This window comes from Equus caballus, chromosome 2, assembly GCF_041296265.1.
Source record: "Equus caballus isolate H_3958 breed thoroughbred chromosome 2, TB-T2T, whole genome shotgun sequence".
NCBI classification, from domain to species: domain Eukaryota; kingdom Metazoa; phylum Chordata; class Mammalia; order Perissodactyla; family Equidae; genus Equus; species Equus caballus.
Window position 1 is genome coordinate 57844056 of NC_091685.1, and position 26755 is coordinate 57870810.

The 26755-nt window shown below is 54.9% G+C and overlaps 1 protein-coding gene and 1 long non-coding RNA gene across 2 annotated transcripts in view; one reads left to right on the plus strand and one right to left on the minus strand.

Moving 5' to 3' along the window:
• LOC111772491 (uncharacterized) overlaps positions 1-19295 on the plus strand; it is a 58548-nt gene extending 39253 nt beyond the window's left edge. Inside the window, exons 4-5 of the long non-coding RNA XR_011436648.1 lie at positions 18617-18734; positions 19158-19295. This is a non-coding gene — a long non-coding RNA (uncharacterized lncRNA). The remainder of the gene's footprint in view (positions 1-18616; positions 18735-19157) is intronic.
• The window catches only part of PEBP4 (phosphatidylethanolamine binding protein 4), a 186343-nt gene that overhangs the window by 41867 nt on the left and 117721 nt on the right, over positions 1-26755 (minus strand).

Here is a 26755-nt window from a genome sequence, read left to right on the forward strand (position 1 = left end):
CTAGGACCGGCCTCCCAGGCTGTAACTCAGCACTGTGACATGGAGTGCAAGGGCCATGTGGTCATATCCCACACATCCTGCTCATTTTTGTGCCCCCTCCCACCTGTAAGGCAGTGTTCCTCTATCTAGAAAAAGCCCTTCCATTGCTTCTTTACCTGGTAAACTTCTTAGTCCTTTAAAACACAGCTCAAGTGTCACCTCCTCTAGGAAGCCTACCAAGACTACCCAGGCACAGTTAGTCCCTCCCTCTTCCACCTTCTGGCATTTGATTGGGCTCCTCCTGTTGTGCTATTTTAAAGGGCAGACCTGAGGTCAGCACTCCTTACGCCCTAAGCCTTGTGTGGGGTGCTTCACTGCAGCTCGTATTTAACATTCACAGACTGACGAGGCGGATAGTCTTAGCCCCACTTTGCAGATAAGGAAACTGAAGCTCAGAGCAGCTCAATAAGCTGCCCAAGTTCACGCAGCTGTCAGGTGGTAAGGCTGGGATCTGAATCTGGGCAGTTTGACTCCAGTGCCCTCCCTTTACCCACTGACTTATGTTGCCTCCCTTACCTTACTTGTAATTACCCCAAACCATGAGGATACGTTTATAGGTCTGTAAATGCCTCATGAGCAGAGCCCGTGCCTCACTCATGTTCGTTGCCCTAGAATGGAGCACACTGCAGTGCACACAGTAGGTGCTTAGTGGATGCTTATGGAGGGAATGTTGAATAAGGAGGCTGTGGGGGCCGAAGCCACTGAAGGAAGGTGGGGTGCCTGGGAGGGGGAAAGGAAGACCAGCAGGGGAGACAGCTGAGTGGGTGGGGGGCACTTGACCCTTGTTGGGGAAGGGGGCTCCTGCTGCCGGCTGCCACACCGTCCTGTCTCCCTGGCCTGGTGAGAACAGCAGAAAGCTGTCCTGACCTACTCCTTAGTAAGCATCTTCAGTATGCTAGGAAGTGCTTCACACGCGGACGTTCTAAGTCCAGAATAAAGGACAGCTAGTTCGAATCCCTAGATGGCTTACATAGGCAGAGCCTTGACCCGGGTCCTTGCAGGATGCTCTTTGACAAAAGTTCACCCTGGAGGCAGGGCCTGGACCACGTGCCCTGCAGGTTCTGAACCTGGCTGGCCCTCTGTGAGTCTGGGATGTTAAAGAAGTTGTGAGTGCGTGAATTCCGCCGTGGATGGGTCCTCTCTTGCACCATGCACTCAGTTTACAGAAGACTGACTTCCCAGAGCAGGAGAGGTCTCGGGGGAGTTGGGAGATGTGCATGAGAACTCTGGCTTCTCCGTCTCCTCATGGCCCTCTCCACCCACGGGAGGCGGGACCCAGCCAGGCCCCAAAGCCCGGAGCCTCCCAGCAAGCCCAGGTGGGCCTATGAGGTCATGCTTCCTACCACACCTCACAGGTGGCCCTGTCCTGGGGAGGCTCTGGGCCTCGGGGGCAGGTGTGGCGGGGTAGTGTGTGGGGGAACCCCTTCAGCCTTCACAGTCCCCTCTGGGGGCTGGCGGTGCCCCTTAAAGCCAACTGGAAGGCTCTCTTCTTGCCTGGAAGAGGTCCAAAGCCCGTGTGGCTGCTGACACGTGGGAGGCGGGGTGTAGGGGGAGGCGGGGAGAGCGAGAAGACCCCCCTGCAGGCGGCGTTCATACAGAATGCATTTCCCAACGTATCCCTCTGGCCCGTTGGAGCCCCTTCTGCTCACGGCTCTGTTTATACATGATAGACAACTAATTAACATCCAAACCTCTTGAAAGGTCTTTTCAGAGGTAATGTTCTGACAGATTATGTCAGCAAGGAGCACTGATTTGTCTAAGCATGGATCACATTGTTTCAGATTGAATGAGGTGAATATTAAGCTGCTTTAAATGTACTCTTCATAAAGCACTAATTACACACTCCCAGGGGAGAACAGCCAAGGAATACTAAACAGCAGAGAAGTCAACAGAAGGTTCTTTTTATAGTATGTTGCTGGGCTCTGTGTTTTTCTGTCTCCTTCTCTCTCCCTCTCTCTCTCTCTTTTTTTTACAGTAAAATCACAGCACGCTAAAGAATACACATTTATAGCACAATGCTTCTCATCTAATTATATGGCAATCATTAGTTTTAAGCTGGATGCATTATATTTTCTTTGATATATTATGCCTGAGGCATAACTCTGCATTCATTGCTGCTCCTGGCAGATTCCAGTCCCTCCAACCCCCTTTCCCAACCCCGACGCCTCTCTACCCCCACCCTTTAACAAATTATTAACCCCTGCTGTTAGTTTGCTCATTGTCTCAAAAAAATTCGCAATTTAAATCGGCAAAAATGGGGCAAACGACACACCCTTCATTAATTTAAAGGAAAGAAAAAAAGAAAAAGAAATCTCACGTATTCCTGGGGCCTGAGCAATTTTTTATTAACCAGGTGATGTCCTGAATACACAGTCCCTGCTCCCACCTCGGTGCAGCTGCTTCGTGACAAAGTCTTCTGGATCCCACTGAATTCCCACTTGGCTGAGCTTCACTGTCCCTCAGGGAAAGAGAGATTTTTATGTATATAAATATACATCTATAAAAGCCACAGAGGGTGGAAAACCATGTGGCAGGGAGCATTCCAGCAAAAATGCAGGGTGGCCCTTCAAAATGCCTGTCTACAGATGTAGCCAGAATTCCACTCCATCAGTTTTTCTTGGTGTTTCTGACAGTAGCCCTTGCCCATGGCTGAGATAGAGCAAGATCAATTTCGAGATGCCCTAGATTCTCTTATTCTCAGTCCCAGAGAGAGGAAAAGGCCAATTTCCACGGGGATGGATGGCCTGATATTGACCCAACAGGTTTCTTCTTGGTCAGGCCTCCGATTACCATGGCTCTAAAGATGGGAGAGACTGCAGGGCCCGGAGAGGGAGAATTCCTCCTGTGTAGGAAGTAGGCGGGGCCTCGCCTCCCTGCTGTGGTCTTCCTCTGCCTTCCCCAGGCCAACCAAAGAACTGTGGGATCTTGGAGTTGAAGGGATTAGAGATTTGCTGAGGAACCTCTAGCAAGAGGGGCTTTGGAATTCACCTACTGTCACTGAGCTGCCTGCAGGTATGGGTGGAGTCCGGGGTCCTGACTCCCAGGCCAGCAATCTTTCCACTTCGACCAGAGTAACTCCAGGTGACTCTTCCCTCCCAAGAATGATCAGGGCAGAGGAAGAAGATGACAGAGTCTGCATGCTGGCGTCCCCCAAATTCAAATGTTGAAACCCTAACGCCAGTATGACGGTGTTAGGAGGAGGGGCCTTTGGGAGGTGATTAGGTGATGAGGGTGGAGCCCTCATGATGGGATTGGTGCCCTTACAAGAAGCGGCAGGAGAGAGGTTGCTTCCTCCCTCTGCTCTCTTGGGCGGCCACGTGAGGACACAGGGAGAAGGCAGCTCTCAGCAGACACTAGGTCTGCTGGCGCCTCAATCTGGGACTTCCCAGCTTCCAGAACTCTGAGAAGTCAACGTTTGTTTTTTAAGCACTCAGTCTATGGCAGTTGTTGTAGCAGCAGGACCGGACGGAGACACAGCGTTATCCTCCCTGAGAGCTGGAAGGAGTCTGGAAAGGCATCTGGCCCACCCCTCTGGCTGCTGCTTGAATCTCCTTCCCAGGGCCCCCAACCTTGGCACTGCGCATTCTTGGCTCTGGCTCCTCCAGGGATGGGTGGGTTGGCGACCCCCTCCCATAGCAGTCAGATGGTCATTGTGCAGCTCTCATGGTTACAAGTAGGAGTTTGAGAGCAATGCACATGGGAGCTGGGGTGCCTGGTTCAAATCCTGCACTGCCACCTCCCAGCTCTGGGACCTTGGATGAGTGATTTAGCATTTCTTTAGCTTCTGTTTCCTCCTCATCTGTAAAATGGGAATAATATGGGTGCCTGCCTTACAGGGCTTGGTCAAGCAGTGCCCAGCTGACTAAGCTATCTAAGGCTGGCTGTTATTAGTGTGAGGCATCTGCCTCCAGAGAGTCCCTGCCATGGTCGCAGTTCCACCTGCACCCCACGAAAGGACACTGATTTTCTCCCACGTGACTGCTTCCAGTTATCGCCCTCATTCATTGCTCGGCTTTCACTAGGGGACCCTGCGTGCCAGGTGTGCAGTGCCGGGAGTGCAGAGAGGCGTGAAGAGGATCTGCTCCGGAGAGGGAGCATTCCTCCTGTGGAGGCAGTAGGCGGGGCCTCCCCGTCTACCCAGTCTCTCGGAGTTTACGTCCCAGAGGGACTAGCAGTTTGTTCTCAGAGCTGCTCCTCCGCAGGGGAAATGCTCAGCAGCTTCTTATGTGTGTTCCTCCCTTAACTTTTTCTGGTCCGTTTTTCTTATGTGAAATCACTCGGAGAAATGTACCGGTGAAGAAGAAAAAATGGCAGTACATCTGAACTTCAGTCCAGAGTGTGCCTTGTGCCTATGACCCAAATACACCTCATAGTGCCGGTCACTTGAGATTGGGATTCCATTGGGTGGAGGGATACCAGCAATGCTTTTTATTAAAGCTCCCAAATCTAACGTGTGTGTGCACGCACGTGCATCTGTGTGTGTGCGCAAACCCCCATCCTGCTGCATACCCGCAGCGCCTGCACCCTGGGTAAGCTGAGAAGGCTGCCTCTGTACCTGTCCACTCCCCCGGACACGCCTGTTGCTCCGGTGCTGACTCCCACCTTCTGCTCTCTCCTCGAGCCCAGCTTATTTCCTACAGATGGATTACTTGATATGCTAGGGTCCTCCAGAATCTTCCAGAATGTGCTGTTAATTGACAGCCCCACTGTCTACCCAGGGTGTCCAGGGACCAGGGCTGGCTTCATGGGTGTGTGACCAGTGCAGTGCACAGGGCCTTGTGTTCTGAAGTGGCCCGCGTTTGGGATTTAACGCCCTGCAGTCGTTGTTCTCAAATTTCTAGCAACTTAATCTTTCAATTTGTATTTTGTAAGTGAAGTCTGATGGGACAGTGGAGCATGTGCTGGGGATCTGGGGCCTCGGCTGATGTGTGGTTCCACTTCCTGCCACCTCCCTACCCACTCTGTGACTGCTGCCACCCTCTCCTCTCAGAATGAGCCTAGGTTCAGGTGCAGAGTTGGGGTCGGGGACTCACCCCACAGTGTCTTGGGGTGGGACAAACAGTGGCCACCCCTGTCCCCAGCAGGCAGCATTCAGTAGGTGACTCAGCAGAGGCCCCTTGCGCAGCCCCAATCCGGGTACCAAGCATGTCTTGGTGTGGAGGTTGCAATCCTTGGGGGATGCCCCTCACCATGAGTTGGGGTGGTGGGCCTGCAGGAAGGGGAGACTAACTACCTCCACCCCAGGCAGAGTCCCACATTTCCAGGTTGCGCTGGGTTCTGCAAATCATGCAGTTGGCTCTGCCAGGGGCCGAGCTGGGCGCTTCGGCTCGTCATACCCCTTCACATCCAGAAGCCACTTGCTTCTCTCAGTTCTTTCTTAGGAGCATCTCCTCTCAGAGACTAACGTAGTCCCACATGAGCCTATGCTTGGACTACTGCAGCTGCTTCCGAGGGGTCCCCTGCCTCCGCCCTCTCATCCCTTCCATCACCCATACGGCCAAAGTTGGCACAATAGAAAATAAGTTTGACTTTGTCACTCTCCTGCTGAAACCCCTTCCACAAGATTCCTCACTGACTTCAGGATCACATGCAAGCTCCCTGGTCTGCGTGCGTGTCTGATCAACGCTCCTGCCCAGTACCGTTGTAGGTGCCTCGTGGGTGGTGGCCCCCCACCCGGGTGGGCCCTCTCCACAGCTCGTGGCAATCACGAGCTTTGCTCCTGTCCTTTTCTAGGCCCTGAGGACACCACTGCATTTTATGCATTTTGTTATCTTACAGCCCAACACAGCGCCTGGCACAGAGTAGGTTTAGTGAATTGTGTAACCATAACCTTCAACATTTAAGACCCAAGGGAGTAAACATATGATGGTGGAATGATGGGGGTGCAGGTCCTATTTTTGAGGAAGAACTCTTGCCTCACCAACAGATATGGCAGCCCACGCCTTGGCCTCACCTGATGGATCCGTTAAATACACCTCTTCCTTCTAAAGCCCATGCCTCCTTCCCGGAGTCAGGCCTTCCTCACCCTCACGCTGCTTCTCTGCCCACTGCTGTTGCAGTGAGGCCTTCCGGGGAGGAGGACGTGCTCTTCAGGGTCGGGCAGACAGGGCCATACACCTCTGAGTGACTGTTAAACCCCCAGTACTCCAGCATAGTGGTAGATGCTAGCAGTAGGTGGTACCCAGTACAGATACGGTCTCTGCCCTCATGGAGCTTACAGCCTCGTGGCGCTTTACTTAACTGTCTGAGCACTGCTTTCTCATTTCCAAAAGGGCCTCAGAATATCCATTCTACAGGGTCTCTCTAGAGGTTGAAATACTGCATACAGGGTGCTTGGCATGGAGTTAACGCACCAGAAAGTCTCCAAATTGGCGTTCTTCTGCATCCCAAGAGGCGCATGAAGAAACTGGCCCTTCAGACACAGGAATGTCTGTGCACATCTCTGTAGGGATGTGAGCGGGTACCCATGACACATCCCTGTGCCTGGCCTTGGTGGTCCCCAAGAATGGAGGAGGGATTGGTGCTGGTGGTGGACAGAATGCCCCCGTGATGCACCTGCCACTGGCTCTGGGTGGCAGCCCCCAGGAGATGTGCAATCCAGTATGAAAGTGCTCTCTTTTTCTTCTAACACTCTGCTTCACGGCAGGCATCACTTCTCTCCTCAGCACAGCATCTTACACCCCTCTCTCCTTGTTCCCAGATGCCTAGTTCTTCCTGGCCACCCAGCTGGGTCTCAACATGGGCTTCGGAGGAGACTGAACTTGGTTTGAATGATTGCTTCTGCCACCTGACAGTTGTGTGGCCTTAGGCTACTTATGGAATCTCCCCATGCCTCAGTTTCCTCCTTTGTAAAGTAGGGATAACAATACCACCCTCATGACTTTGCTGTGGGGATGGAGAGAAGAAGAGTGGAAACGTGTCCCGCACAGCACGAGACGGGCAGTCAACTGTCAGCACACGTGAGTTCCCGGCCCCCCTGAGCCACACTCAGGTCTTGGGGGCTGAACGGATTCTCTCCCCTTAGGAGGTCCTGCATTTTAAAGAGGGCACTGTGGCTGCCTGATAAAACGCCATAAATTGACTGGGGCGAAACTTCGGAGGAAGCAGTGGGGTGGAGGAAAGAGAGATTTTGGGGCAGGAAATGGCCTTCCTTTACGTCTGAAATCATACCACCTCGACTAGCAGTTCTCAGCCTAAAAGCTGTGACACACTGATGTGCTACCAGTGGTTATAGGATGTGTCACAAACAAATATGTTACTAATAATAAAGTGCCACAGTTTTCAAATAATCCCCCCCATTCTTTGCAAATTAGAGGGCATTCAAGGTCATCCCCATCATATCGTCATACCCGCTCACATTCCTATGTGATTTCTTGAGTGGGATAGGAAAGGGTGCACCCTAGAATTGAGCCCAACCTGGCCTTGCCTGGGCACGGATGTCTGTGGTCACGCGTGGCCTGGTGGAAGTAACAGTTGCAAGTCACTGACTTGAACAAATGTGAAGCTCTTGAGAAATTTAGAAGCCCTAGGTACGCTGCAGAGTGAGAGAAGAGAAGGAACCACTGCCTTCTGCAACAATGTGGTCGCCTCTGAAGACAGAATACCATGCAAGCAGCCGGATGTGAAGGGGCACCAGAGGCACAGTTCCACCCTCACGAAGCTCACTACAGGCCTGACTGACGACGGCAGCAGTCAGAACAATGTCACCTTCGGGGTGGCGGGGATTGGCTGGCAAGAGGCATGTGGAGCCTTCTGGGGCACTGGAAATATTCCATGTCTTGATCTTGATGGTGGTTACATGGTGTTATGGATTGAATGTGTCCCCTCAAAACGCACGTGTTGAAACTCTACCCCCTGGAGTATTAGGACGTGGGGCCTTTGGGAGGTAATTAGGATTAGACGAGGTCGTGAGGGTGGGGCCCTCAGGATGGGATTAGTGCCCTCATGGACGTCACGGGAGAGCTTGCTTCCCCCGTCCCTGCCCTCCTCCACTGGGGCTCACTTGGAGAGGTTGGCTCCGAAACCCAGAAGGCCTCACCAGAAGCCCGCTGTGCTGCACCCCATCTCAGGCTTGTTTATAAGCCACCAGTCTACGGTGTTCTGTTATAGCAGCCCGAATGGCCTAAGTCAATGGGTACAGAACCCTGAAGTTTTACTCTTAAGATCTGTGTTTTTGATGTATATATTTGTAACTTAATAAAAAATTATTTGAGAAGCACTTTGGCATCTCAGGCATGCACCCGTCAGGGTTTCCTACAGCGCCCAGGGACAGTTCCCCGGATGTTCTCAGGTTCCCGCTGAGGATTTTTAGCATAGAAGCCTTGGGAACACTGGGGTCGCATCAGGCCTTTTCTGGAGGCAGCTACTGGCCGTGAGCTGTCCTGGGTGGCTCTGTGCTCCTCAGAGCCACCTCCTGGCTGACGACTTCAGGGCTGACATCCTTGTCTCATTAGTGCCCAGTATGTCTGGGCAGAGGTGCGACCCTCACCGGATAGTCTCATTTCTCCTGGTGGGACAGCTCCCAGCAGAGCGAGAGCATGCACGTTACACTGCCTGTTTTGAAGTGCTCCCCGCCTGGGGCTTGGGGCTCTCAGGGGCGCCAAAGAGCAGCTGCGCAAAAGGAGGCAAAAGGCGGTCCATAGCCCAGGATGCTGAGGTGACTCTCCTGGCTGCCCATGTGGTGCTCATTTTGTTTGCTTTGTGGGTTACTTTTCACCCACCCCTTCGGTTGCCGAGGAGACAGTGACGCAGCCTCGGGTGGGGCCTCAGGCTCAGTCACTGCGAAGTCTTTTAAGGGATGGCCATTCAGTGAGGTGCCAGGTGCCCAAGGGCTGGTGCAGGGGGTGGGGGGCAGGGCAGCATGGGGAGGAGGAGAGGGGTGACCTGATTGCAAGAGGCAACAGGTTTGCTGCTGGCCTGCTGGCCTGCCCCAGTCAGGATGTAGCTTTTTACTCAGAGCCTCAGGAGGCTCACCCTTGGCTGTGTTACTAGCAGATAGAAGGCAGGCGGTTCCAGAGGCCAGAGGGAACAGCCGTTTCCTGTCCTGGGTGTTGCATGGCCTGGGTCAGTTGCTCTCTGAGGCTCCAGCGCTCCAAAGCTCCTGCAGACCAGTCACGTCGGGAGCAGGCAGAATGGGTTTCTGTGCACCGACAATGCATTTACGGGCACCTGGGGGAAGGTGGCGGGGGGAGGTTGGCTGGGAGCTAGGATTCAGGTGGACCCTTCTCAATGTGAGAAATGGCTCCTCTTCCTCCAGAGATGAGGTCACTCGCCTTCCATCCTTATCGCCATCACCAATGACACTGGGACCCTTGGGACTTCACAGCCAGTGTGTTCTGTCTTCTGCCACCTCAGCCTGCAGGGTCTCAGGCCCAACAGCCTCCAATCCCCACCTGGCTCTCTGTCATGTATGGAGCCTGTCCTGGCCTCCCTCAGGCTCATGCTCCACACACCACCAAGTAGCCCAATTCCAAGCCCAGGAAGGCCGTTCAGGTGGGTCTACCGCAGCCTTGTCTTGGGCCCTCTCTTTTAGAGGCCCTGCTGAGACACGAGGTCTGAAGCTCTGGACTGAGCGTTTCAGTCAGGGTGTCCCGTATTCTGTTCTCCACCCCAGGGCTGCAGTAGCGAGCACGGCTCTCCCGACTCTGTGCCTCAGTTCTCCTTTCTGGGTCGCTCTTCCTCTCCTGCTGCATGAACTCCCTGCAAGGTCTGGCCGGCGGCAGCTCAGCTTCACAGTCTGAAACCAACGGGATCACTTCCCACTGTTGGCTCCACCCCTGACTTCTCCCTCTCTGTCATTTTCCCTATCACTCAGTCTCGAAACACGGAGTTATTTTTGATTCCTCTTTCTCCTTTATCACCCTTTTCTAGTCACTTATCAAATTCTGTCAGTTGCTCCCTCAAAGTGTCTCTAGCATATGTCCCTTCCTTTTTTAAAAATGAGTTTCATTGTTTTTCTTAGTATAAAAGAGAAATATGCTCAGTATAGGGAATTTAGAAAATACAAATAACCAAAAGAAGAAAATTAGAATTGCTCATCATTCCCCCAGGAGCCACACCCAGTCAGTCCCTTGCCCTTTTCTTTCTTTCCTTGTCTCCCCATTCCTGCCACCATTACCTTGTCTACACGCCTCCCCTCGGTCTCTCTGATCCCCTCTGGTCCACTCCGCCACCTTGGCCAGTCTAACCTTCTCAAATTCTGTCTCCAAGACATGTCTAATCTGGGGCAGCCACTAGCCCACAGGAAACAGGAGTCCCTCTGGGTGGAAGCCCACAGCTTGGCAAGCATATGGCGGGCACATTTGTGTGATTAGGAAGAAGGTTCCCCTTGCTCTGGGTGGAGGAAGCTCTGGGGCTCAGTGAGTGGCTGGTGGGCAGAGTGCAGGCGGCACCTCAGCCCCTGGCTGCCTTGTCTGTGGAAGCAGTAAGTAGCTGCAGGAGACGGCCACACCCTCCACGCCTTCCTCCCCGTCCCTCCCCACAATGCCCCTCCTTGGGGCCTGGCCCACCTCAGACGCCTACAGGGTCCAGGCCGGTCCCTGGGTGGGCGAGGCAGGGCTGTGAGAACAGGAGATGGCCTGGGTTGCCAGATCTTCACCCAGACTATTAGATGCAATCTCCCAATTTTTCAATCCCACCTCCTAATTCAACACGTTACGAAGCCTTGCCCAGGCTGAGCGAAGCTGTCCAGCTCTGCCGTGCCCACTCTCCTCTGAAGATGGCCGTACCTCTGCCCTGTCTCTCCCCTCATCAGCTTTGCTCCTCGCACAGCAACGTGAGATACCCGTGGGCAGTTCGGGTGACATGGTTTAGTGGAGAGCACACTTATTCATCTGTTCAACAAGCATTTAGTGAGCGCCAATGCAGGTTTTGCAGTAAAAAGCCTGGGTTTGTGTTCTGATCTCACCACTTTCTTGAGCAAGTCACTTAAACTCACTTTCCTACCTGTAAAATGGGGATTTAAGTAATTCTCAACCCACTGACTTGTGAAAAGGCATTGAAATCATGTATGTGACGGCATCTGTAAACTGTGAGTCTCCGTGAGATGTCGTTATTACCTGCTCTCCTGTCGTTCAGGGTGTCTGGCTGTATGTTTCTAGGTGGTGTGAACAGGCTCCCTATGGCAGTGAGCACATACGGGCATTTGATGAGTCCTTGTGGACTAGTTAGTAAAATGTATTTATAGGACCATGTCTACCTCTCTTTCAATAGAGGATTTGTATAGATTACAACCAAACCATATGCAATGAAGTGGTAATATAATAATATTGATAATGATAATGGAGTGCTGCTCCCTGCTTGCCACTGTGCTAAGAGCTTTTACAATCGTTGTCTCCTGTAATCTTCACGAAAACACTGTAAGGCAGGTCCTATTATGACCCCCTTACAGAGAAGAGGAAATTGAGGCAGTGAAATTAATAACATCTCCTGAGCTGTACAGCTGGGGAAGGTGTGGACAGGAGAGGGAAGGGGGATGAAGCGGCACAGTGAGTCAGCCCATGGCTTTGAAGGGTTGGAGATAACATATACAAAGTCATCTGCAAGAGTCCCAGGCCAATTGTAAGCGCTCGGTAACTCATACCTATTATTACCGGGTTCTAGGCACATTGTATACATTATTTCATTTAATTCAGTTTTTACCACAACCTTGTGAGGTAGGTGTTATTATGTCCATTTTAAAACGTAGAAACTGATGCTCAGAGAGATTCAGTGCCTTTGCTCAGGCCACACAGCTGGAGATTGAGAGGCGGGCCTGGGACCCAGGTCCCGCTGTCTGCTTTACCCTGTGGTCAGCTGTCTGGGGCTTACGAACCTTTCCCCGAGACAAATAGGAAATGCTCTGCTTCCTGTAATGTTGCTGGTGGTACTTCTGTGAGTCTATTAGCTGGAGGCCCCTGGTAAGGCCTGCAAGCAGCCTCCACCAGAGCCCACTGTCTCTCAGACACATCTGTACAGTTGGGATGCTGAGGGCTGGGGTCCCAGAGCTACTGTGGGCCCTCCCTTTAAACTTCAAGGGAACAAAGACTTACAGAACCTGTCTTGGCCTTCCCCACCCCCTACCCATTTTTTTTTCCAAAGAAAAATGAAAGAATCCGATAATTACTTCTATCTACCACCCAACTGTACTAATTACCAACCTATTTCTTCACAGTGTGACAGACACCAGCTCTGGAAAACACATAGAGATAAATTAGCACTAATTGGTTTTCCTCTGGCTGTTTGAATTAGTATTTAAAGCTCCAATTACAAAGCAGAATAATTGCTATTAATGTCCTATCACAGTACAAAAGGCAGTTCTCCCAAGAACCAGCCCAGGTGTATCATTACTCTGATTACAGCATATTTAACCTGGCTCGTTAAGAGGGAGCCATAGGGGACAGTTTCAATATGGCGGACAGACCACTTCCTGTAGGGTGGAAAGCTTGAAGACAGAACTGTGACTGAGGGAAGAAAGAGGCGGGAACAGAAGAAGGGATGGGAGGGAATGGGAAAGAGCTGGGGCTGGAAGCCTGTGGGATTTCTCAGCAGGGCCCCTGGCGTTTCTTCCTGCTTCCCTCACTGTCTGCCTGGGGACCATCCTGGGTCTAGCCTACCCCACTCTGTCCCGAGCAAGCCTCCTCCTCAAACCCAAGGCCAGCCCAGCCCTCCGCAGGCCTTCCTGGCCCCTGCATGGATGCTTGGTGAGTCTGGCTGCCAACAGAAGACCCTGTGGGATGTTGTGATGTTGGCATCAGAATGGTTGATACCAGTGAGGAGTGGGGGCTCTGCCCTCCATCCACATCTCCTCTCCACGTTGGCTCGGTCGGGGGCTTCAGGACCCCGAGTGTGCTTGCTGCCCCCCTGCGGAGGACCTTGTGTTACCCTCTCTTTCTCCCTGCATCCTTCTTGGCATTGTTTTCATTCTTGCTCCTCTACTGGGACCTTTCCTGTTCTGACCAGAGGACTGCGGGTGAGTTGGGGAGAAGGTAAGCCTGGTGAGGGCACCCCAACAGGTTCTGTACAAAGGAGGTAAGGTAGAGGGTCCTGACTTTCCCTGTGCGGGCTAGACGCCAAGTCCTCCAAACTCCAAAGGCCTCAGTTTCTTCAGCTGTAAAACGGGCACAACAACCTCCCTCTTTCTGGTTCCCCAGAGCTACGAGGATCAAATGAGGATGCACGGTGGGAAAGTCCTCGTCCGTCACGGAGGGCTGCCCCTAACTCAAGGGCGCCCTTTCCTCGCCTCTGGAGCAGTGCTGGCTTGCGGACGGCTCTCCGGGCCAGGAGAGCTGCTTCTTGCACCTCTTTTCTTTAGTCTCTTCTTCTCTTTCAATAGCTGTCCTTTCTCCTCTTCGTCTCCTTTTCTACTTCCACTTCCTCCTTTCCTCTCGGCCTCTTAGATCTCATCTATATCCCCATTCATGCTGGGATGCTAAGAACTCAATGAGCTACCCTTTCCTGGAGCAGCTGCGTTTAAAAAGGGAGGGCTATGTTTAACCCAAAGAAATGAGTCACTAATGGTGAACTTTCAGGCAAACTGAGATGATATTTTGTGGGGGAGAACGAGGATGTCACAGCGCTCCTTAGAGCCCCATAGGCAGCTGTCTACTCGCTGACACATAGGTTTGGTGTGGCCCTGTGCCAGGCTCAATGTGATGGGAAGCGTTAGCCAGAGAGGAAGGAGGCGCTGCAGATAGAAGGTGGCAGGAGAAAAATCACCCACAGGTGACTGAGGCTGCTGACTCTGAATGCCGAGGTCACAACATGAGGCTTAGGGGGGTTCCCGTTCTGGGGGGGGCTGGCAGTGAGCTTCTCTGGCCCATGTGTCCCCCCAGGACAGCCAGCTGTGTTTCCCGGGCAGAGCTCCGGTGGGGCGTCCCTGAGGCCATCCTGAGGGTGCAGCCTCCCGAGGCCTGCCACCACCTTTACCTTTGGCTGCTCCGGCTCCTTTGCCCAGAACTCTTTCTCTGTTGCCATATGGGAAATAAACCAAACTGACTTCCCTCATGAGGACTCCTCCGTCTGTTTCACCCCCGCCTCTGTTCCCTGCCCTTCTGTGCCCTCCGGTCCCTCACCTGCTCCTCCCCAGGAGTCCTTCTTCCTCAGTCCTGCCAGCCTCTGTGTGCCACCCCCTTCTCCGAATGGGAAGAGATGGCACAGAGTAAGGGGCAAAGTGGTGTCGCTGGAATCCAGAACCCAGCTCAACCCAGCTCTGCCGTAAGTTAGCCGTGTGAGAGGTTTCCCACCTGTACCAGGAGGGTTGGGCCCCCAGGTCCCTTCCGGGGGAATATTCCAGGACTTTATGGCTCTCTTCTCCCTCCTTCTCCACACCACCTGATCTCTGATCTCTCAGCAGCCAGTGCCGCTCAACACCCTTTGGGGACACTTGGGCCCCAAGAGCCTTGGCCAGGGGCTTCCCCAGGTGGGCGGTGAGAAGGCAGTCGGGGCCCGTCTGCCAGGGAGAAGCCTCTGGGTGGTCTCTGCCGGGTGGGCCCAGCTGTAGCAGCCTGGGAAAGGAGCATGACTGCCAACAAATCCCTCCTTACAACCATGCCGGGAGGGACGCGCGAGGGCCGTGGGTGGTGTTCACGTATGGGGGGATTTCTTTTTAAGAGACAAGGTGGGTGGAATGGGGGAAGCCAGCTGGCTGTGGGCTCTATTTCTACTGACAAGGCTTTACCCTGTAGGTGTGAGGAATTCCAATTAAATATGCAGCCTATTTGTCTGTGTGTGGGAGAGGGTTTGCTGGGAAGGAGGGGAGCGGAGCAGCGTCTCTGCGGCACCAGCAAACCAGAAATTAGCTCCGTTCATCACAGGCACACGGGGCTTCCCGCAGCCCTCCTGTGCACTCACAGGAGCGGAGAAGGAGACAGACAGGGGAAGCGCAAGAGAGGTTGGGGAGGCGGCTTCTCCAGACTCCAAGGGCTTCCGGAATCTCTGAGTGGGCAGGAAGGGTTGCCCGACTCCTTGGCTCTTGGGGGGTTTCCCGTTCTGGAGGCGTTGGCAGTGAGCTTCTCTGGCCCATCTGTCCCCACCAGGAACAGCCAGGGTCGTCTGGGCTCACCCCTGAAACAACAGGGGTCTGTGTGCACGTACAGGGGCGTCTCCAACTGGGAAGGCAGGTGGGTCTGTGGCCGGGGCTGCCCAGGGCAGACACTGTCACCTCTGCAGGGCCTGGGGACCACTCGGACTCTCCCCTTCTTGACTCCCATGTCAGGGCGGCACTTAGAAAGCCTCAGCGAGGGGCAGCAATTCCTCTGGAGAACAGAGCCCTGAAATGCGGGTGCTGGGGCTCACATGTTGCGCGCAAGGATCATGCCAAGGAATTTTGGGGGTACGTGGTTCTCCAGAAGCCGTTGCAAACCTTTTGCCATCCCTTCATCCCTCTTTTTACTCATAGATGGGATTTGGCAGAAAACATGAAAGTTCTCCATGGTACTAAGAGCAATCCATGCTGAAGCTGGTAAATACCGTCTTTCAAGAGCAACGTTATGTGGTTTTTGGGGGCTTTCCATGGGTGCCCCACATGTGAAACCCTTTGAAGAGCAGCTAGGCTAACCAGGGTCTGCGGGCCCTCCTGGGCACACCAGCTGCCTTGCGTTTAGCTTTTGAACCCCATGCCATCCTCTCTCACCCTCCTCCACCGCCGCTTTCTCTGTCAGTCCATGCTTCTCTGCATTTTTACTTATCTTTTCTTGGTGCTATTTCTGTCTCTATCTGCAAACACTGATTCTTCTGTCTGTTTCCCAACTGGTTAAAACACAGTCACTTGTCGACGTAAGGAGCTTAGTAATAGGTCATGGAATGGGAGGTGGAGAAGGGTTGGCTGGGCATTTTTCTGATCTGGGCACCCAAGGTGGTGGCCAACATGGCCTCATGTCAGCAGCCAGGCCTACCTGAAGGATGGTATGGAGACACAGCTTGGGTGGGTGGGGAAACTGAGCCGGCTTGTGACGGGTCCCAGAGAGGGCAGGCTTGGGTGGAGACAAGGGAAGGGTTGAGGGGGCGGGGCAGGGGCAGCACAAGCTGAAGTCTGCCGGGGAGGCAGCTGCAAAGGAGGCAGTTGTGCAGACAGGCAGCGTGGGCTGAGGACACAAGCGAAAGGCTGGGAAAGAGGCTCAGCAGGGCAGGCCTGCCTGCTTCCTCATTCTCTGATCTCTTTATTCCTTCCACTTCCCCTCGGGTCTGGGCCTTGGGTCTAGCACAGTGCATGCAGCCAATCGCTGAAGTGTTTCCCTGAGCCAAACTCAGGAGAGCTGGGAGAGGGGCAGGACACGGCCCTGTCCTCAGGAGGAACGCACCAGCTGGGGGCCACACGGAGCACTTAGAGAATGGCTGTTGCTGCGGCGAGCCCATCAGGACAGCTGTGGCCACGGTTTCCTGGGCTCCCGGAAGGAGCGAGCCCTAAGAGCCAGGTGGGGTTTATTTTAGATTGGGGAGGATGTGCTCTTGGGCGGGATCCCTCTAGGTTGTGAGAACTACCTGAGCCAGGGCCCAGGTGGGCTTGGCCTGGGGTGGAACAGGGGCAGGGAGGAGAGTGGGGACCCTCGGGGGAGAGGCAGGCCTCTGAAGGAGATGGGCGGGGCACATTTGGCAGGATCTCCCGGTAAAAACAAGAAAAAGGCAGGGAAGTTCATTTGCTGGCTCCCAGCCTGCCCTGCCTTCCTCACCCTGCCAGGTTCCCTCCTCACTCACGCTGCACAGCATTCCTGTCACCCCCAGAGCTGGGGGCGGTGACCGGGGTGCGGGGAAATGTTGTGAATGGCAGAGCTACTCTGAGTCCCAGCTTTCCTCTTGCGAGGGGGAGAGAATCCAACCATGAGGCACTTTCCTGGTGCTGAGGATAGCCTCGTAGGAGGCTGAGGGGTCCAGTTGGATGGGCAAGGCTGGGGAGGCTGCAGGCGTGTGGGAGGAGGGTTTTCACTTTCTGGCTTTGCCAGACCCTAAAAGAGGAATTACAGCCTGGCTGTCTCATTCCCAGGGCCATCACCACATTCCGAGTCCTCCCATCACCCATCCCCTTCTAACTCAGGGTGGGGCAGTCTCCCCAGAAAAGGGAACAGAGTCCCACAGTGGAGAACCCCTCGGACAGCAGCACTCCCAGGACAGCAACCACCACTGTTCCCTTCCTCTCTCTGGTTGCCTCTAGCCTCTGGAATGGGGTGGGGGCTGCCTCCCGCACCCCTGTTGCTGAGTGCCTTCTGAAGCTGGGCTCTCCTGCTTGTCCTGAGCTCCTCTGAGCTCTGTAGTGTGTCCATCTCACCCAGCTCAGTGCTGAGAAGGTGATGAGTGACATTACTCCTCCGACCCAATGACCCCCAACCATCCTGGGACAGCCAAATCGGTAAGCTGGGATCCTGCTGTCTCTAGGACGTCTTCTTTAGGGGCAGTTTTGGGGGCACACAGGTGCATGTGTGCAGGAGGGCAGGCACAGCATGAATGTGGACGGGTCCCTTGGCCTTCTCCAGTCCTCACCTGGTACCCTGCACATAGGAATGACTCCACCCAAGTGACTTCTCCCTGCCTTCCTGTTGTCCCCATTTCCCTCTCCTGTGCTCCTGGGAGGGGAAAGAGGCCTCTGCTGATGGAGCTGGGCTGGGGCCAGCCTTTCTACTGAGGTGAACAGGCCTGAGTGGAGATCTTCCCAGCAAGCCTCTTAGAGAAGGTTCTGGAAGTCCTTTCTTGTCCGTGTGCTGGGCATGGAGAGAGGTTCCCAGCCTTCCCTCCCGGATCTGCTGAGGCCATCTGGAGGGTGCCTTTTTGGGGAAAGGAAGTCCTTGGCCCCTCATTGGCACCCCTCTGCAGTGGGGACTCTGAGAACTTGTCACCTTGTTGAAGGCTGTCCTCAGAGGTGTGAGGAACTCCAATTAAGCATCCAGCCGGTCTGCCTGTGTGGGGAGCCTGGGGTGGGGGAGGCAGCCTTGCAGTGGCATGGTGACTAATCCTCACAGCACCAATTATGAGCCTCTGGGGAGGAGGTGGTGGGAAGGTGGGTGGGGGAGGTGGGGGCAGTGGGGATTGGGGTTTCCTCACCAACTCAGCAGTCTGGCTCTCTGTGCGGGTCCTGTAGGCCAGAGGAGAGTTTGAGAGCCCAAGAAAAGAAACCCACAGGGAGCCAGACTCCAGGCACAGGAGAACCCTGCACCTCTGTGGGGTCCAAGGTGCCCCATATTTGGACTCACTGAATGTTTTCTGAGGAGCTTGGATGTCCCAGGAACTCATTCTCCCTACAACCCTGAGGTCGCTGCTGTTGGCCTCAATGTACAGATAGAGAATCCGAGGCGCAGAGAGGTGAGTGACTTGCCAGAGGTCACCTAGCTAAGAGGTGATCAGACCGGATGCATTTATGTCTCTGACTCCAAGACCGGTGTGCTTTTTATGGCGTCTCAGAGGCACTGGGTCAAGAGCTTTAAGGGTCTTAGATGATCTAGTGCACCAGCCACAAGTGCCCCCACCCCCGCTATATGGCAGATTGAAAAACCGAGGCTGCACGCTGCCCCGCTGCCTCCCCACTGAGAGGAAAAGTTCTTCGGGAGGCCAGTGGTCTCTCCACGGGGAACGCTTGTGCACCCAACAAATACCTGTCCATCACTTATTGCAGGTTTAGCACTGTGCTTAGCACTGGGAAGGGCAAGGAAGGACCACTCTCCCAGAGGAGCGATTCAGCTGAAATTCAACAGGAAATGGAAGAGGCGCTGAGGATGAGAAGAAAACCTTCAGTAGGTGTTGCTGGGCTTGGGAGAAGGTGGCTTTGAACCAAGTCTAGGGCCTGAGCCCAGCGTGGGGCGGGGCGGAGCAGGACCTGCCAGTGGGCAGTGGGCGGGGAGGGCAGCAAGGGATGGAGGCCACCACAGCCTCTGCCGAGGGGTCTCTGCTCCTCTCCTTGGCCTCTGCAGCGGAGTCAACCCTGTGCTCCAGAGGCATGGAAGGTCTGTCCTGACGACTCAGGGGATGCTTTTAAGGGTCTATCTAGGAGGAGTGCTGGGGACAGTGCTTAAAAAGGAACAAAGCTTTCCAATCCCTCAGACTTCTGGGAAAACAGTAGGTTTCAGGCCTTGGTCCCCTCATGATGTTTCTCTCCATAGTTTGGGCTGTTAAAGTATAAGCTTACAGAAGGTGATTAGCTGTTTTTATTTTCCTAGGAGGACAAATGAGAGGAAACAGGGCTTAAAGTACAGCCCAGGGGCTTTTGATTGGATGTGCAAACCCTCCTGAGAGAGAAGACGGCACAGTAGTCTGCTGGGCGCAGTGGAAAGTGGGGTGTCTTCCCAGGTGTCCTGTGGCAGGTGATGGGTTACAGTCTCCTCCCTCACTCAGGCCTAGTCACTTTCACTGGTGACAGAGGCCCTTGTTTCCCAGGCCCTTTCTATAACTTTTTGAGGCCCAGAGTAGCTCCTGCCTTGAAATCCGCTTGTCGGGAGCAACCGGGTCCTCTTCCCTCCCCAAGGATGCACCGTCGGGAGGCTGCAGGAGCCACAGGTGTTCGTGTCTTTGCCTATGCCACATCTCCTTGATGCTTTGAGGTCTGCTGCTTTGCTGGCTGCTCTCAAGAGGATGCCCTTTAGGCAGCCAGAGGTAGAGTCCTGGGAAGCGGGAGAATCCCTGGGGTGGGAATTATGAGGCTGAAGGCATAACTCACCCTAGCACAACTCACCAGGCAGATAAGGTGCCTGGATCAGCGGCCCTTCCCAGCTGGAAGAATGTGGACAGTGATGGCCTGACTGCTCACTTCCTGAGTGAGTCTAATGACCAGCCTCAGACATTCCCTTCCATAAAAGGACCGGAGGGTTTCTAGGGTTCCTCTGGATAAGGGGAAAGGAAACTAACATGTGTTGAGTGCTTGCCATGTGTCAACCCTGTGCCTGGAACCCCAGTAGCCTGTGGCGTAGACGTTATCTCCCATCCACAGCAAGGGAACTGGCTCAAAGATGTTCGGTAACTTGCCCAAGCTCACAGTTGGCAACCAGCTGTATCGGGGGTCAAAGCTGGAACTCGTTGTCTTTGGAGTGGAACAGCCCCCCCATTCTGGGATGGCAAATGACCCTTTGTCCCCTGTCGGGCTGACTCTGGGGGGCCCTATTCTGAGCAGAGGTCCCAGAACCATTGCAAGTTGTCCCCTTTGGGACAGGGAAGGCATCCCCTCTTCTGTGCCCTGCCCACCCCATCTGGTTGCCCTTGGCAGTGAGAGTCCTGCTGGGGCTGGGGGCCTGCCCCTCCTCCAGGTCCTGTGGATGGAGGAGTAGGGAGTTCCGGGGAGAAGGGGAGCAGGGGGCGGGGGCAGCTGGTGGAAACTCCCGAGGCAGCAGGATCCGGGCTGGGAGTGGGGCGGAGGGACATGGGGGTGGGTTCCAGGCTTTTCCCCACACTTCCTCAGGGATCACTTTACATAACCAGGGCTGCTTAGTCACCGCTTTTTACTTTTTTTTTGGAAACAATTTTCTCAGCATCACAGCTCCCGTCTCCATCCCTTACTAGTCACCGGTGCTAGGGAAGTCCCTTTTCTTCTGTTCCCTAGGCAACCCAGCACATTTGCCTTTCAAATGATCCAAGGCCTGGGCGGGGGTAGGAGTTCCCTCCCCCTGTACCCGGGCCTCCCACACAGCCACTCCCCGCCTCAGTTGGCGCTGTCATGTGGCCCAGCCGCCGCCGCGGGGGGAAATCTGGGAGACCGAATGCCCTCCCTGGCGTCAGCCTCTTTTCTGGACCTTGAGCCCCGGCTCAGGCTTAGGGCTCCCGGCTCACGTCTGGAGGGGCCCATGTAGGACTTCAGACATGGCAGGCTTTCCTTACTCCTCCTCTAAGTGGGAGGTGGCAGAGCTGGGGCTATCTCAGCCATGCCCAGGAAACCTGGGGCTGGAACTAGCCACGCTGCCACCACACCCCACAGACAGGGCCTGCCTGCTGGGTCCCCTCCTTACTCTTAATGTCTTCTGGTGGGCGAGGATGGGGAGAGGGGAGGATCTGGGATGATGTCTTCCTCTCAGTCCCTCTCTGGCTCCCTTGTGTTTGCCCATGTCAACCTTGACTGGATGGTGATGCCCAACTGCCTGTGAACAGACTTGGGGTGGGAGTGGGGGTGAGGTGGGGAGGTCTCTTGGGGTGGGTGCTGGAGACACTGGGCAGAGGACCCAGAGACCTAGGCCTGAGCTGCCCTCGCATATTTCCCTTTCAAGGGTCCTGACGACACAAGGCATATGATCAGTGGGTTTGATACCACGAATGATGGGTGATACTGTGGGCTCTAAAAAGAGGGTGGCACAAAATCACAGAGCATGTAGGAACCCGTCAGTCATTCATTCAACATGTATGTGCAGAGCACTCCCTACGTGCTAAGCATTGTGCAGGCCCCTGAGAAACCGTGGGCTGCCCAAACCACCCATGAGAGTTTTAGAGCACTTCTATCTTTAGGCAGGGTCCGTGGACCACATATAGAAAATCTTATCTGGGCACATTGGAGTTCTCATTAGGAGAAAAGTCTCTTAGAATGTTTTCTTCAAGCAGGAGTTCTTAATCCGGGATTCATGAACAGGCTTCCAGGGGGTCTGTAAATGACCAGGAATTGCAAAATTGGATGTGTTCGTGTATGCTCCCACGTGTATTTCTTTGGGGAGAGGCCCATGACTTTCATCAGACCGGGGCCTGTGGCCCTGCCGAGGAACCGGACTCTCCCTGTGGTCAGAGGCTGGCCCAGCTTTGGAAGCAGCCTGTCCCAAGGTGCACCTGAGAGGGAGAGCCCACCATGCAACACATCGCGGGTCAGTGTCGCAGTGTCTGTAACCTAGTCATTAGCTTCCCAGGGTCTGGTTCTTACCTCTTCCAGGGTCATGGGGCAGACCCCCAGGCCTCCCCAGCCTTCCTGCTCAGACCCCAGGTCCTACCTCAGCCAGAGGGCACTGAACAGGCTCTTGATTCACCAATAGGCACACCTGGCCTTGCTGCCCAGCAGGGCTCACTCAAGTTTGGGTCCCAGGGCGTGGGCTGGCTCTCCTGCCTCTCTGGGGAATGGCTGGGCGACCCGGGGCTTCTCAGGGCTCTGTCTCCCCTGTAACAACCTCACTCTGATTTCCTTTCTATATTTAGATCTTTTCTCAGTCCTTTCTTAACAGTAAGCAAACGATGCCTAGCAATCTGCTTTGTGCTTTCGGTCCTCTTTCCCTCTGAGGAGAGCTGGCTGTGGCCATCCAGTTGGGAGGGGCAGCAGTCTGGAGAGGCACGCCTCCTGGGGCCTCTGTGTGGTCCGCTTTCTCTGGCCTTGGCCCCTGCGAGGCTTCCTCACTAGACGATAGAGCCAGGGGCTGTCCTGGAGGGACTCATGAGGGGCCAGGCCTCAGAGAGTGGCTGCCGTGCTGCTCCCCCCGGCTCTTGAGGCTTTCTTGTGGCTGGTGGTCAGATGTCCAGGCCTGTGAGCTTTGGGTGGAGTCAGATTCCAGGACTCCCCCAGGGTCATGTGCTCTATGAGATCCCGGAGGAGAGATCAGGACAGTGGGGTGAGTAGCACCCACTTAACACACCTGTTGTTCCAGTGCTTCCTGTGCCCCAGGAGTAGAGAGGCCCAGAGCCATCTCACTGCTGAGTGGCCTTGGGAAGCCTACGTAACCTGGGCCCCAGGAGGCCAAGGATACCTCAGCTCTGGGCTGCTGTGAGGCTTACAGAGACGGCGCGTGTTAAGTGCCCCACCTAGACCCTGCATGCAGTCGGCGCTCCATCTTTGTTGGTTTTCCCATCACCGGCACCCCAACTACCAAACTGAGTACCCAGTGATATGTAAGGGGAGAGGGTTCCGGAGAGGCCTGAAGGAACATGGGACAGAAGGCTTCATGAAAGACGGGGTGCTGGTAGAACGGCAACAAGAAGCAGCCCACACACTTGGAGAGAGGGCAGGAGAAAGCACCAGGACCTGCAGCAAGGGACGGAGGGCAGCTCTCTTCGGTTGTTTCTAAGATTTGTCATCAATGCCTTGTTCTTAAGGAAACTGAGGCAGTGGGGTGGCCGGGACAGGCCTCCAAGCCTTGTATTCTGGCCCTGCTGCCAGCCACTGGACGTGACCCTGTCACCAGCCTCCCGTCCTGGGAGGTGTGCCATGCTTGGGTGCTGGCAGCCAGGAGCCTGATTTAGCGTAGCCTCGTTAGGAGAAGCTAATTAACAAACCTGCATTTAAATAAGCAGCCACCCGGGTGTTTGTAACCACTGCCTTATTGAATTGTGACAAGTTATTAGCCCTTGCATGTTAAATGAAACAGAAGCATCCGGGAAAAGCCCCTAAATCCAGCCTGCATGAAGCAGATTCCTGCCGAGAACACGACGGTAGCGAGAACAGCTCCCTCGCCGCCTTGGGGAGAACTCCAGGCCTCCCTTCCTGGGAGGTTACATAATCCTCTGTCAATAGGGATGACACCAGCAGAGAGGCAGGGAGTGGGAGGGGAGGACCATCAGAGAGGCCCTCAGCTCCATCGGGGGCTCCGCCACCTTTGTGGGTGCTAGAGACACAGCCTGGGCAAGGGGGCTGACACGGGCCAAGCAGTGCCCACCCTGGGCCACAAACAGGCCCTGCGGGCTCATGCGAATGACCTGCAGCTGGGCCCACTCCCTCAGGGCCCCAGTGTGCCCAGAAGACTTTGTCACCCCATTTGGCTCTGCTTTTGGCCCGGCCCCCCTATGGTGTCAGCTGTACTCGGAGGGTCTCTCTGCATTTCCTTCAAACTGTGGGAAGAGATGAGCAAGGGCCAGCTTCAGTGGTGTCTTGATCTCTCTATTTTTTTGAGAAAAAAGCCATTGGCCCTCAAGTGTCCACTAGCAAGGACACCAGGCCTTACGCAATGGAGCTGGGAGCTGCTGCAGCTCACCTTATAGTGTCTGTCCTGGGGCACCTGTGGGCACCTGGCCTAAATCTCTCCTTGGCACCTCCTGCCCAATGCCCAAGACAGAACCAGGGGGAATGCCACATGTCTGGGATGGGGTAAGACTATAAAAGGCAAGAATGTGGAGGGGAAGTGAGAGGACGCCAGTTAGGGAGGCAGGGCGGGTCAATGGTGCTCAAGACTCACGTGGGCCTAGCTTGGTCACTTGTTAGCGGTGTAACCTGAAAAATGAGTCTAGCCTGCTCCCTCCTTTAAAATGGGAACAATAGCCACCCCTATACAGGGTCTTGTGAGGAGCCAATCAGACAACGTCTACCAATTCTGCCTGGCATCTGGTAGGTCATTACAGAGCGCTAGCAGAGGAGGCAGTGACAGCACCGACAGGCAGATGTGGAGCGGGGTTTCCTGGGCTCGTTGCTGCTTGATGCTGGTCCTGGCGCTGTGTTTAGATTTTGGCTCTGTTCCTTACTGGTGACGTGGCCCTGGGTAAGGTGACTCACTTCCCTGAGCCATCTCCCTCATCCGTTGGACAGTGCCTGTGCTCGTCCACAGCGCTGGGGTGAGGATGGCACGAGGTCACGTGTGTTTACAAAGGGCCCAGGCGGACTAGGAAGCCATACATCCCAGCCCCCCCCTCCTTGTCTCTCCTACCCACTTCCTCCATCTTTCTGTCTGCCAGCAAGAGAGCCGTTCACTCTGGCGGGTTCTGGGGTCGTGATAGCAGGGAAAGAGTGCTCAGATACAGTACAGCATTCTGGGGCGTGTTTTCCTTAGAATTAGGGTGGGACCTATGAGGAGAGGCTAGATATATTTCTGGACTTTGAAAACCCCTCTGTTTGTGGTTTTTAAAAAGTTGCCACAGTGGCTCAAGAGGGCAGAGAGGAAACAATCCCTTTCTCTTCAGTCCTTCGAGCAGTCAGACCGTCAACCGACTCATCCACGGTTGTTGGTGAGAGCTCACACTCCCTGCGAAGCTCTGTGGCTGTGGGAGAGAGCTGAAGGACATAGTGGATGCCTGATGCCTGGGCAGTCATGTGAATGGAGAGGGCTGGTCCCCTCTAATTCAGGGGTTTCCTCCAGGAGCTGCCCAGGTGCCTGTCTCGGCAGGAGGTGGGCTTCGCACAGGTGGGGGAGGTGCTGTGTCCTAGAGGGGCAGAGTACGGCGAGTGGAGTTCAAGAGCCGGCTCTGTTTTCAGATGACTCGGTTAGTCTGCATGCCGAGTCTGTACTGGGGGTGTTGTCAGAAGGGCAAGAATTACACAGGGTCTTAAACTCTCAAAGGATCTTTCCTGGTGGACGTTCTCCACGTCTGGGAATTGGCAGGCATGGAAGAAGAGACACCAGCATTTTGCCAGGTCACTTTTGTTTCCATAGTGCTCACATCCTCTCCTTTCAGTCAAAAATTTCCTTTGTACAGATTCCCAGCTGGCTAGTGATGGCAGAGAGAAAAGAGGCATAATGACAATATTCACTCTTCTCTGCCACTGCTGTTCAGTCAACAAACACACACTGGGGATAAAGAGGATTAACCACGGCCTCTGCCCTCAGGTACTTGAGTCTAGTTGGGGAGTTGAAGAAATCAAATCTGCTGCTACTACTACTTCTGCTACTGCTTGTGCTGTGTTCGGGTGGCAGATGGAGGGGTGTGTGGGCCACGGTCGGTTCCCAGAGGGGAGGGCTCAGCACTGCCTGGAGACAGGGAGGCGCAGGAAGGTCTCGTGAAGGGTGAGACGTTTGAGCTCTGACTTAAGAGACGGTCTAGGCAGGCCCGGGGCACCGGGGAGGGCCTGGGAAGGGAAGAGCTTAGCTAAGGATCTGCTCCGGAGGAGCTCAGGAAGTCTGTTATTGTTGGGTGCGCATGGGAACCATGTGGGGACTGGCTAGAAACAAGGCTGGAGAGGGGGCTGGGCTGGTCGGGGGGGGCCCCACAGGCCACAGCAGGTGTGTGGGTTTAACTCTGTGTGGGAAGCAGGTGAGGGGTTAAGTAGGGGGTGGTCAGATGAGCACAGTCACTCTGGGGAAGGGTCTCCAGCGCTGGGCTGGAGGACAGGCTGCGGAGCACGGAGCCTGGGCGCAGGTGACAGTTAGGAAGCTACTGTCTTGCCCCAGACCAGAGCTGGGTGAGGGCCTGCAAAAGACAGGGTGGGCTCCAGAGACCCAGGAGGCACAAGGCAGTGGCTGGGACGGGAGAATGGGAGAAGGGGGCGAAGGGAAGCTTCAGGGTGAGTTGCGGTCTAGCCTGGGGTGGCTGTGATGCCGCGGGGGAGGAGGAGCAGGGGGAGGGGCCGGGTGGAGCAGGGGAGACAGGTTTCATTTGGAATGAAGCGAGGATAGGCTTGCAGAGCATCCAGAGAGACATGCAGGTGACAGGCACCCAGGTGTGGAGCTCAGTAATAGGCAATGGGGTGTGCTGGAAGCCATGGGAAAGGATGGGCTCCTCCTGGGAAAGCCCAATGGGAAAGGGACGCTGGGAGAACCCGGGACGCCAGGAGAAAAATCACGATAGCCAAAGAAGCGAGTTTCAAAATGGGAGATGTCATTAACGGTCACAGAGATGGCCCTGGGATGAGAACTGACAAGTCTCCATCAGATGTGGCAGGGAGAGGGCCACAGGAGGAGCAGTTTCAGTGGAGGACGGACGAACAGGAAGTGGAGAAGGAGAAACTGAGCATGCAGCCTGCTCCGAGAAGCAGCGTGGCTGGAAAAGGCAGATGAGAGGAGAGGTGGCTGTGGCTGGCGTACGGGTGGGGGCCCTGGGAGCCTCCATGTCCTGGCAGTGGGGACTGAGGTGGTGGGGGTGGGGGCCCTGGGAGTCTCCGTGTCCTGGCAGTGGGGACTGAGGTGGTGGGGGTGGGGCACAAACAGCATCTGGTGCTTCCCAG